Here is a 9,688-nt window from a genome sequence, read left to right on the forward strand (position 1 = left end):
CACCTGCCGAAAAATAATTAGATTTTCAACTTAGGAACCCAAGCTCTTTTGGATTTTTGTAGGTTAGCTATAATTGTTCCTTTTGGAATCCATATTTGTTTAATAGTAATAGCTTTACCATTTAATTTATGTGTGTTGGAACTATAGGTAAAGTTATTATGCCCATTCTTTTCATATTTGAAATAAGTTATCTTATTTGATGGTTTGCTTGGTGAATTGATAATCTTTTTCTCTAGGAAATTATTGTTAAGCAAGGGAGCCAAGCCAAATTTGGATTTATCAAAAACAGCATGTTGGTTTTCAAACATCATTTTTAATCTTTCTAAACTTACAGTGAATTTGTTAATAAGAGATTTCAGTTGGTCAAGTTCTTCACTTAAGTTTTGGTTTTCTTTAATTAAGCTATGATTTTTCTGAATCAATTCTTCTGAATTTAACCTTAAGCTTTCATTTTCAGAATTTAGTTTGTCTTGTATTTCAGCAATAGAATTTCTTTCTTTTAAAATTTTCAAATTTAGCTTTTTAAGATTTTTATTTTTCATAGCTAATTTTCTACATTCACCATACAAATCATGAAGAGCATTTAATAGTTCATCATAAGAATATTCTTCATGAAATTCATTTGGTGTAAGATTAGATTCAGATACTACTTTATCTTCTTGTGCCACAAAACACAAGTTAGTTACCTCTTGTAGTATCTGAAGAGCATTTAATAGTTCATCATAAGAATATTCTTCATGAAATTCATTTAGTGTAAGATTAGATTCAGATACTACTTTATCTTCTTGTGCCAAATGAATTTTCTACATTCACCATACAAATCATGAAGAGCATTTAATAGTTCATCATAAGAATATTTTTCATAAAATTCATTTGGTGTAAGATTAGATTCAGATACTACTTTATCTTCTTGTGCCATAAAACACAAGTTAGTTACCTATTGTAGTTCATTGTTGTTCCTAGCTTTCAATTTCTTGCTTGACTATCTCTAGGTCAAGGCTTTTTTGCTTTTAATTTCTTTCTTGCTTTCTTCGTGCTTCCTCTTCTTCTTTGTCTTTAGAAAGCTTTTGAATTTCTTAGGGATTGATGATAGGTCTTTGTCTTCATCCCCAATATTTTCTTTTTCTGAACTTTCTTCCTGATTTAGAGTGTTTCCTGCATGCTCAATGTTTGTGGGATCCCTTCCCATAGTAGGTTAGTCGGGTACAGTACCGAGCAGAGTTTCTATTAGCAGCTTGTGCCGCGGTTCACAAGTTACTATTAAAAACTTGTCAATTACTATATCCAACCAACCAACCAATAAAAATTAACACATCCTAAACCTGTCAGTTTAATTAATTTAACTCACTTTAATCATAACTAAAAGCAACCCAAGCTTTCATTTATAACTTAAAGTCTACTATACATAGCTCAAAATATAACAAACTTTACATCTGTCTCAAGTTACTTTACATTCACACCCTACCTATATGCATAATACAAAGGTTTTTCCTTTCACTCAGAGGGGCATGGCCAACCTTCTATAACAAACTTCTAGGATGATGCTGATGCGGTACCTTTATAATGTTATGACTGCCGATCTGCAAAAATTTACAGAAAAAGAGAGGAATGAGACCTATGTCCCAGTGAGTGGATAATCTGTTAACGATGAGGAAAAAGAGGTTTCAGCTGTGATACTTATTTACATACATTAAATATAACGTGTTTATGCCACATATGAAACATTTGCATTTGATTTTAAAGTACTTAGATTTCAACCCCATAAGAAATCTGCTATTTGCTAATAGTACTACAACTAGCAGGAAATAAAGTTGTTGCTTTAAAATAAAGCATTTATAAAATTGCCTTGCTCAAGTCTTTTTTTTTTCTGGAGGGTAGAGTCCATTTTTCTTTCCTGAGGAATTTGATACATAGAACATTCACACAGGTTCTGAAATCATTATGCTTAAAAGTAATACATTTGTTGCTCAGTCATATGTATACATAGCTTAAATATCGAAAATCATGGCTCCCGCGAGCCCTACTGCTGGCCACTCGCATGAGGCACTATTCTCATGAGTAGCCCGACAGTCCTATGCATGGTGCTACTACTACGCCCTCCCGGCATCCCAACTCTGCCCCACTGGCACATATCTTTACTACGCCCTCCCGGCGTCCCATTTCTGCCCTACTGGGCACATATCATAGCTACGCCCTTCCGGCGTCCCATCTCTACCCTACTAGGTACATATCATAAACTCTGATATGATGTATCCAAGGTAAAAGTGCAAATATTAGTTACTGTAACAAGGTTGGAGTCGACTCTAGAGTACAGGGGTCGACTCCAGAATAGCTTGGAGTCAAACTAAAATGACTCTCTTGGCCATGATAAGGGGTTTTAAGTGGTCACTTTGGGATAATCCATTCCCAAACAAGTTCATAAACTTACGAATCAACAAACATGAATTTAAAGTATTTTCAAGCATAGCATATATTTTCCAAATCAGATCATTTATCCACTGATAGAAAGCAATTTAATCATGAGAATTAATACTTCTTATTTTCATTCTGTAGCATATTCATTCTGAATTTGGAGACATCATTCATTTCTCTAGAATTACAAAATAAACTACCATAGTTAAGAAGAAAACCACTCACCTTGTGATGACTAATGCACCACCCTAGTGCTTGATACTCCCGGCACACTTTCGGGACTCTCTTCTCCTCCTAAACAATTAAAAGAGTCGATCAAAATTATAACCTATATTATGCAACATGATTATGCATGTTCCAAAAAGAAATCCAACACCCTCATCTCAACTTTCTGATTTTTACCTTGCTTGTCTTGTTTTAGGATAAATAAAACCTCTCAATTCTCAAAGGTTTCCAAGCTTTTATCTCCCTCTTTGATACCCTGGGTTAGGACTAGAAAACCTTCTATATCATCTATAAATTTTCAGCTGCCAAACAGCTACTTAACATCAAAAATAAATCAGAATTCAATTTCCCTGTTTTCAGCTTGTTTGTTCTATTTTCGAGCCAATTAAACCTCTTAACTCCCGGAGGTTCTTAAACAATCAATTCCACCTATTAGACTCTGTGTTAGGACTAGGAAATCCCTAACACAACCTACAAACTTTCAGCTTTAAATAACAATTTAATCACCTAAAACACAAAGAAATCCCATCGCTTCATTCTGCAGAATTTCAGACTGCTTTCAACGACTTCGGAAGCATAGTTCAAATCTTTTTCATACCTAAAAAATCATCTAAAATAACTAAAATCTTCCTTTATCACCCTCCTATGTGGAACTCAATTAGAATCACTAAAAAGTTTGGAAAACTCACCTGAAATTCGCTGGGAAGCCTGGGTGCACCAGAATTTCTGTATTTCTATTCTGCAGCCCAACATCAAGTTGCTCTTCCTCTTTACTTTAAACCTTCTTCCACAAATTATTTGGATTCCCCAAGTAGCTCTCTCTCTTCCCTAGCTTCCTCTCTCCCTCCCTGGAGCTTTTTCTGGCCTAATTTGGGCTGGCACCTACAACCAACAACTAAACTTCTCCTAACGGTTGAACAGCAGCAGCACAAGTTGTTGCCTACTGAAAACATGCTAGACACCCCCCCCCCTCGTGACACGTTAGCTTCCCAGATACCTAACGTGTCAAAAGAGTGGTTCCTAGGGGTTTTAAAAACTAGGTTTCAGGCCACATCATGCTTCCTACTTTTTACTGAAATTTTGGACAAATCTAGGTCTGCAGTTTTCTGTAATGACAGGCTTCCGAGGGACTCACCTAACTTGTTTTGTTCCAGGCTGTAGGCTAATCCGTTTGAACTGAAATTTCAACAGTAAATCCCTCACTTAATGTAGATTATGTGTTTAAAAGTTTACTTAGATTCATGGACTATATCTTGGGTTATTGCACTCTCAATTCGTGGAACCGTAAAATTTTCTGTAACAGCTGAAATTTCGACCTTTTTGAATTGATTTTGAATCAAACTTCTTGGGAAATTCCAATCCAATTTGCATCACAAAATTTTTGATATTCCCTCACCTTTCATGTGCATTCGGATTCTCATAATAAACTAGGTTAAAATCATGAAAATGCTTAATAACTAGTAAAAAATTACTTAAGCTATCCGAACCCTGTTTCAGGGTGTTATACAATGTTAGTCTTGCAATTATCCTCAAGTAATCTAACATGGGGTTCCTCGGAAATATCATAAGTTGCTTCAAGAGAATCTCATATTTGTTTGGCAGATGAACATATACAAATTTGGTTGAAAATATTTTCATTAAATGCACAGTAGAGAAGGTTCATGGCCTTAGCATTTAGTTCAGCCAAATTTTTATCGAACATACTTTCAATCAATTTCGTGGGTGTGTGTAGGCCATTTGTTATGACATTCCATAACTCATAGTTTTGTGATTGAGTAAAGATTTTCATTCTAGCTTTCCATTGAATATAGTTAGATCCATCAAACAGTGGAGGTCTGTTTGTGGAAAGTCCCTCAGCAAATAATATGTTATGTGGGGTTGTCATAATCTTTGGCTCTAGTCGGTTAAGACTACAAATAATATGAGAGCACCTGCTCTGATACCACTTGTTACCCAAGGTGACAACCCAAGAGGGAGGGTGAATTGGGTTTTCTAAAAAATTATGTTCCCTAATTTACTTTGAATTGAATGCAGCGAAATGATAAGATGTTATTTACTTTAGCTCTAGGCAATTACAAGTAAAGCAGTAGAAAATTAAGCTAGAGCAATTATAATCTATGTGAATGGTAAGAATGGAGTGGAAGCTAAGCAAGTTCTAAACAATCACTTATAAATCAATAGGAAACAAAGCTAGAGATATTACACAATCAAGTATGAATGTAAGGTATGAAACACAAGAGATAAGGCATCACAAACACCAAGATGTATAGTGGTTCGATGCACCCCAGCACCTACATCCACTTCCCAAGACCTCTTGAGAATTTCACTATAATCCCTCAGATTACAGCTGGTTGTTTTACAAGCTCACAACCTAACTTGTTGTTTTCACGAGATCACAACGAACTCGGTCGGTTTTCACAGGCTCACCAACTAGAACCACCCGATTGTTTTTCGGGTTCACAATCAAACCCAGTTGATTTTCTCCGGTTCACCAACCACAACCTTACACCGTTGGTTTTTCCTTTGGCTCACCAACAAATCTTAATTCCTTGATTCAATGCCTTGATTGAATCAAGTTATAAGATATTAGAACAAGAATTTAAAGCAAATACAAGCTTCTTAAACAAGCAGATATAGCAAATATAAACAAGTAGAGTAAAGAGAAGAAGCCCTCAAACAAATTTTATAGATGAAGGAACTTGGCTTCTTCTTTACTTGATCCTCTTTTGATTTCGCATGAGGTAGAGGATCATTGAGGCAGCACACAGTTGGAGAGGAAGCTTTAGGATTCACTCAGATGCTCTTCTTCTCTCTCGTTTGCTTTGAATGGCCCTTTTGTGCTTTTGGAAGGTTTCTCTTGAAATCTCTTTCCTATGTGTTCTCTCCCACTTCCTTAACTTTTCTCCTAGCTCTCCCCTTGATTTTATAGCTTTGGATGGCATGGGCACAAAGATCTAGCCGTTAGAGATAAAAATAGAGCCGTTGGAGTTGAGAAAGAACTAGCCGTTATGCCTCCCAGCGTGCTCAAGTCGACTCGGTTGAAGTAGGAGTAGACTCGTGAATAAGAGTCTGCTGGCACTGTAGCTGGGAGTCGACTCGAGCACTGTAGCGCTAAAGTAGGAGTCGACTCGAGCACTGTAGCGCTGAAAATCAACTCTCTATCTTTTTGTCTGTTCTCAGTCGGAGTCAACTCGTAGAGTTTCGGAGTCGACTCGAGCACTGTTCCTTGAAACTTCAGAGTGCCAGAGTCGACTCTGAACTTCCAGGAGTCGACTCGAGGACTATTCTTTTAAATCTTTCTTTAAATTTGCTCCTCAACTTGAATCCTTTGAACTTGAAACTTGGGCCAATAAAGTATAACTTTCTTTCAACTTTTTGAGAGCTTTTGAGGCCTTCTTGTATTTTTCCAACTTGCTATGTTCCTTGCAAAACAAATTATCTTTCTTCTTGCAACACAAACATTAGTAATTATACTTCAAGATTTTGTGATCATCAAAATCAATCTTTGGGTCATCAATATTGCTAAAAAATAATTAATGAATTATTGGAGGATTTATTTGCAATTAGATTGATAATTAAGAATGAGACAAAATTGAATTGGATTCAATTTGGGCTTTATTGGGGTTTGACCTAATTGGATTAGGTTCGACCTAAGAGGATTGTTCTTTAATCAGGGTTTGACCTAATCGGATTAGGTTCAACCCAAGGAGATTATGCTTCCCTAATTGATAGGACTTGATCCAATTGGATTGGGTTTGATTCGAATCCTGCGGATCTTAAAGTCTACATGAACATGTGATGGAGCATGGGATACTTGTCCTTCATCCAATGCTTGGCGCCATCCTAATTTGACTAGGATTATTAATACTTGATTAATGGCACCATGGGACAAGTGGCAACCATCTAAAAAGAGGAATCATCAGATTTGATCTTATGATTTGTTTTAATGGGTCAACTCATTCTTTCCCTTTATTGCATGACACTTTCCATGAAGGCGCCATGACACAAGTCCTTTTTTATCCCTCACGCCCATTTCTTTTTTTGTTTGAATTTTGAATTCAAATTTTTGTATTGGATCTGATGGTGAATGGGACCTCTTATGATGCCATGACATGAAGTGATGAATGGCTTTGATGAGATCAAGCCATCACACTTCATGGTGTCATGACATATAAAGAAAGTCCCACTTGCCCACAACATTGATGTTTGAATTCTGAATTCAAAAATTTTTTTGGTTATTTTTTGAATTCAAAATTTCTAACTAAATGATCAGATCCTCTCATTGATTGGGACGTGAGATTTGGAGGAAAATCAGCAAGGGCCAACCATTCTAAATCTCTACTTAAGGGAGTCTTCATTTTCGAAATAGAGCATGAGATAGTGCAGAATTGTTTTCATGGTTCACATGCCTTGAGTTCCTTTAGAGAAGAAGTTTTATGTGGTGTATCCTTGCCGATCCATCGTGGTGAAGTCTTCTTCCTCTCCTTCAGATCCTCCCTCTTCTTCTTTCCTTGATCACCAAGTGTTGGTGACTTCAAGAACGAGGAAGAAAAATTCAGCCAACAAGTTCTGTACTTGCTAGCACTCTTGCAGAACTTTGATCCATCCGGAGCTTCGCGTGGATCACCTGTAGAGACCATACACTTGTGTGGTTGCGAGGTCAAGCATCTGATCCACAAGCTTCGATCATCATAAAGGTATAATTTTTGTCTTGAGTTAAAACCTTTATACTAGTGTTACAGTCTAGGTCCAGTTCCTCGAGGTTTCATCCTCCATTGGGGCTCCTCACGGAGTTATCTCCAGAGTCCATTCGATGGATATTCGGAGATTAATTGGATTAAAGTTTTTCATTTCAGATCTGATATTAATCATGCAATAGTTTTTTAGCATAATTGTTTAAACGATTCTGGCATGATCCTATGAGTTCTTACAGTGCTGATTTCTAGATTTGATCTTATTAGCATGCATGATTAAATTATTTAATTCATATTTTTTGCTATGATTTTAAAACACTTAAAGAACTACGTTTGGCTTGATCCCCCTTTCGAAGGGGTACGTAGGCAACCTGATCAGGTTCAGCCATGTTTTTAAAAAATTCTAAAATTCAGCATGTTAATCACTGCTAGAACCCTAGGACACACTTTCATAGATAAGTCTCTAGATTCATACCTTTATGAAAATAGAAACAAATGGATATGATCCCTGAGCTTCGCAGCCACATAGTTGTCTAGCCTCTACGGGTGATCCACGCGAAGCTCCCGAAGAGATCTTCTTCTGCGGGAATGCTAGCAAGCGCAGAATAGTGAAGGTTGTAGGATCTTCTTCTTCTTCTTCTTCTTTTTCTTTTCCCTTTGAAGTAATCAACCCTTGATGTACTTCAAATCAGAAGGGATGAAGAGGAATGAGTGGAGGACTCAAGAGATGATGAGGATCTAAGATGGCGTGCTAGAGGAAGAGGGGAGATCGCATGAAGCTTTCTTTCATGCGTTTGATCATTATCTTCATGGCGACAACCCTAGATGAACCTTTTTTAAAGATGTCGCCCACCCCCTCATTTTCCTCCTCTTCACATGCCAAATCCCCTTAATTTAGGCTGATTATGGGTGGTGGGTTTAAACACTAGAGTTTGAATTCAAAATTCAAACTCAAAAGGAAAGTGGGTGAGTGGGAAATTAAACACATGTTTTAAACATGTGTGTTGACTCCTTTAAACTTGATGAAGATAATCTTCATCAAGTTGCCATGCATCAGCAAGAGGACAAGTGTCTTCTTGCGCCACTATGATGAGAGATCAACCACTTGATCTCATCAAATTCAAATGTTTAAATTTCATCATGGCGCATGCATGGGAAAAGGACATGTGTCCTTTGGCGCATGGATTAGATGATCACATCATCCTATCATTTAAATCAAATTTAATTCCTTCTTAAATGAGGAGCCATGCATATCAAAAGGACAAGTGTACTTTCTAGTTCACACAAATTGGATCAAACCCAATCCTATTGGGTCAAGTCCTAATTGCCTTAGGTTGAACCTAATCAGATTAGGTCCAAACCTAATGGAACACAGATTGAATCTAATTCAATTTGGCTTGGCCTAAACTCATTCACTCAATCAAATTGAGTTAATTAGCAATCTAATTGTTAATAAATCCTTCAATAATTACTTTAATTATTTTATAGCAATAATTGCTTAGGATAATTTGCCAATTGAATTGACTAAATTACCCCTGAATGATACTTAATCATCCATCAGCCAACTTGATCAATCAGGAAACTTTCTTGCATGTGATGAAAGGAACCCTTGCGGGCTGCATGCATTTATTTTCAAAAATTACTGCGGAAGCATTTAAAAATTAAATGATTTAATTTTCATGCATGCTAGAGATCAGATCTCTACAACAAAACTAAGAACCATGATTTAAAGGTTTATGTAAAGCTTGAAACAATGATTGTATGTCTAACATGCAATTCTGAAATTTCAGCAACCCTAAAATTTCAGCAACCATGTTCAAGATCTAATCTTAACTTTAACGAGATCAAATCTCATAGCTGATTTCTTGGAGGTCTTGGATGAATCCTTGATCATGTTTTGCAGCCGCACATGTGTCCGGCCTCTATAGATTGTCCACGCGAAGCCCTAGGTAGATCGTCTTCCACGGGAGTGCTAGCTCGCGCAGGAACGCTATAATGGCTGAAGCTTTCTCTTTCTAAATACTCAACCTTTAATTGTTCTTCAATGAGATGGAGGATGGATGTGAGGAAAAAGGAGAAGAAGGGATGGAGGCCTTTAGAGAATTTTTTCAGAATTTTTTGAAACCTCTAAATATTGTATATTCTGAACCCTAGGCGTGGGGGTCTTTTATAGCTAAAAGACCCTCCCACACCTCACACCTAATTTAGCCAACTAATTTGGCTGATAAAATACCCAAAAAATTTTGATGATTTGCAGCTAAGAGGAGATAAACATATCCAAATTTCATATATTTTGGATCTCTAAAAGATAGGAATTCATGCATCCAAAGTTCAACCGCAGACCACCCTATTTCATG

The 9,688-nt window shown here is 36.8% G+C and overlaps 1 long non-coding RNA gene across 1 annotated transcript; it reads right to left on the reverse strand.

The window, feature by feature from the left end:
- Positions 1 to 1,353: 1,353 nt before the first annotated feature.
- On the reverse strand, positions 1,354 to 3,553 carry LOC120105199. Its single transcript, XR_005507567.1, has 3 exons — positions 3,327 to 3,553; positions 2,638 to 2,706; positions 1,354 to 1,580 (listed from the first exon to the last, which is right to left on the reverse strand). It is a non-coding gene; the product is annotated as an uncharacterized LOC120105199 (long non-coding RNA).
- Positions 3,554 to 9,688: the final 6,135 nt, after the last annotated feature.

The sequence above is a fragment of the Phoenix dactylifera genome, unplaced genomic scaffold (genome assembly GCF_009389715.1).
Source record: "Phoenix dactylifera cultivar Barhee BC4 unplaced genomic scaffold, palm_55x_up_171113_PBpolish2nd_filt_p 000226F, whole genome shotgun sequence".
NCBI lineage: Eukaryota > Viridiplantae > Streptophyta > Magnoliopsida > Arecales > Arecaceae > Phoenix > Phoenix dactylifera.